The following is a 3,135-nucleotide window of genomic DNA, read 5'->3' on the forward strand; positions in this document are numbered from 1 at the left end:
TGTTTCTGCCCGGTTTCGAACCGGGGACCTTTCGCGTGTGAGGCGAACGTGATAACCACAACACTACAGAAACAGCTGACTGATATTCGCTCCAATGGGCCTGTGTAGAAAGCTGCCACTGTTCTGTCACTCAGTTACACTTTGGAGCCTTTGTTTTTTTAGAATTCGGCTGTTCTCATTAGGAATGCTGCAGAGAGACTAATAAATCAATGTAACCATAAAATAACAAAACGAAATAAGTGGCACCTCGATCACCTCGACCAGCTTTTCAAAAGAACAATCTTTTGATTAGTCTCAATGTTTTTCAACGGCCTTGAGTTTTCTCCATTACAGCTGATCGTCCAATTCGCTTTTGAAAAAGGAATTTCTGTCGAATCCATGCCCAGTTTGACTTAATGATCAAGTTTCACTGGACCAGACGATGTGGACATGGAAATTATGCAGTTTACGATATAAACAACATGTAATCATGCAATTGATTTCATACCAAATTTATGAAGGTGTTTTTTCCTGATCAAGCATCTCTTCATTATTTCTGAGTTGATATACAGAATTTTATTTTATTTGATCTACAGCCTGTTCACACAGTCTGTCTATTAGAGAGGGAAATGATTTTTAGAACTTCACAAAGCCCTGTTGAGACACTTTGCTTAAGTAGTCCACTTTATTTGGTTTCAAATGAATTTTCAAATGGAGAAGCGTTCTCAGGGTGGAATGATTTGTGCTCATTCAGTAATAACATCATTCTCATGTTGCTTCCAAAAATGTCAATCAATTTACTCAGCATCTGTTCCGTTACTCAAAACTTAATCTTATCTGACATTTATGTTCTCATTTGAAAGTGAGACTCTGAAATATACAACATTGATTTGCAAACATGACTGACAAAGAAAATAGTTCGAGTCACTGGGAAATACAAACCCCATTGTGCTCATGTGAAATTGAGCACAGTCAGCATTGAAATGAAATGGGAGAGTTTTACAGGTAGAGATTTGAGAATGATATTTTCATTATATTTGATTCCTTTTTGTTCTGTGTGTGAAACGTTCTGACGCCTTCATCCCGTTCGTGTTGAAGAAAGAGGGACGTCACGGGATCTGTACCGAGCCTCGTTTTTCTCAACTCCCCGAGTGGGTTTTCCTATTTCGCTATCATGAAGACAGATTTTTAAAAATTTGATTCTATTAAAATCTCTGCCATTTACTCCAATTCAGTCACAGAATCGCTTGTGTCTGTCTTTATGTGCATGTTTCAGACGGTGATTAAACCTGCATCTGTCAACCTATTAAATTCTGTTGTGGACTGAATGAACGGCTAATATGTGGACTTTGTCAAAATGCAAAGTTTTATTGGAGCAATTCTATAGTGATAGGTTATACCCATCATGATAGATTGAGCAGGCTAGGGACGTTTCCATTGGAAAAGTGAATGATTGAGGAATATAAAGATATAGAAGTGTTTTACAGGGTAGACAATTGGAAGATGTTGTCACTTGTATAAGGATGAAAATAAATATAACTTAGTAATACATCTAATGAGCAATTCTCTTTAACTAGACATTAAAATAGAAAATACTGGAAATACCCAGCATATCTGGCAACATCTGGGGATTGAGAAACAGTTGACCTTTCAGATCTGTGCTGATGCAGTGTAGTTCTGATGAAAGATCTTGGACATGAAATGTAAACCATGTCTCCCTCTCCACAGACACTACCAGATCTGCTGAGTATTTCGATTCTGGCTTGGGTCACTGTCTGTGCAGAGTCTGCACGTTCTCCCCGTGTCTGCGTGGGTGTCCTCCGAGTGCTCCGGTTTCCTCCCACGAGTCTCGAAAGATGTGCTTGTTAGGTGTATCCAAACAGGCACCGTAGTGTGGCGACTAGGGGATTTTCACATTAACTTCATTGCAGTGTTAATGTAAGCTTACTTGTGACACTAATAAAGATTATTATTAGATTATTATTTTTGTTGTTAATTCAGATTTCCATCATCTGTAGTTTTTTTGCTTTTCTTTAACTGAACAGTGCTAAGAACGTGGAACTCATTAGCAGAAGGGTTTAAAATCACTGACTGAGCTTCAATCTCAGGTGTAAAATCCCACCACAAAATTCCTTGGATTTGGATTTGTTTATTGTCACGTGTACTGAGGTACAGTGAAAAGTATTTTTCTAAGAGCAGCTCAAACAGATCATTTAGTACATTAAAGAAAATAAAATAAAAAGAAAATACATGAAAGGGCAACACAAGGTCCACAATGTAAATACATAGACACCGGCATCGGGTGAAGCATACAGGAGTAAAGGTTAGTGATAATGTTCGTGTTCAATTAGTTTTAAAATATTAGTATGATTATAAAGTTGTAAAAAGAAGATCTGTTTGGTAGAGCTCACAGAGAGTCGCCACGCTCCGGCGCCATCTTGGGTCCAAAATGAATGTGCCTTCAGGCGAATGTGGAAGTGAATTCACTCGGTCATCATATTTGCTGACATAACAGCTCAGTCACACTGGAGGAAGAATCATAGAATCTACAGTGCAGCAGGAGGCCATTCGAGTCTGCACCAGCCCTTGGAAAGAGCACCCCAGTTAATCCCACGCTTTCACCCTATCCCGGTGACCCACCTAATCTTTTGTACAGCAATTTATCACAGCCAATCCACCTAACCTCTACATCTTTGGACTGTGGGAGGAAACCGGAGCACCCGGAGGAAACCCACAGAGACACAGGGAGAAACTGCAATCTTCCCACAGTTATCCGAGGCCGGAATTGAACCCGGGTTTCTGGCGCTGTGAAGCAGCAGTGCTAGCCACTATGCCACCATGCCGCAACTCGCCAACATTGAGGGCATTTAAAAGTTTATTGGATAAGCATATGTATGATAATGGCATAGTGTAGGTTAGATGGCTTTTGTTTCGGTGCAACATCGTGGGCCGAAGGGCCTGTACTGCGCTGTATAGTTCTATGTACTTCACATGCACTTTGGTTGCTGTACCAATTAATTTAATCATATGACATCTTGACATATGGCCCCAATCGAAATCGGACCACAAAGCCACAATTTCAATTGAGCAATATTATGTCTTCATGGTTGGATATATACCCGGCATCCTCCACGTGAACGACTGTGTCCTATTCAG

General features: G+C 40.1%; 1 non-coding gene across 1 annotated transcript; it reads right to left on the reverse strand.

Annotated features, from left to right (window-relative positions):
• trnav-cac (transfer RNA valine (anticodon CAC)) lies at window positions 1-73 on the reverse strand. Its single transcript has one exon. It is a non-coding gene; the product is annotated as a tRNA-Val (tRNA).
• Window positions 74-3,135: the final 3,062 nt, after the last annotated feature.

Source organism: Scyliorhinus torazame, chromosome 5 (genome assembly GCF_047496885.1).
Source record: "Scyliorhinus torazame isolate Kashiwa2021f chromosome 5, sScyTor2.1, whole genome shotgun sequence".
In the NCBI taxonomy this organism is placed as follows: domain Eukaryota; kingdom Metazoa; phylum Chordata; class Chondrichthyes; order Carcharhiniformes; family Scyliorhinidae; genus Scyliorhinus; species Scyliorhinus torazame.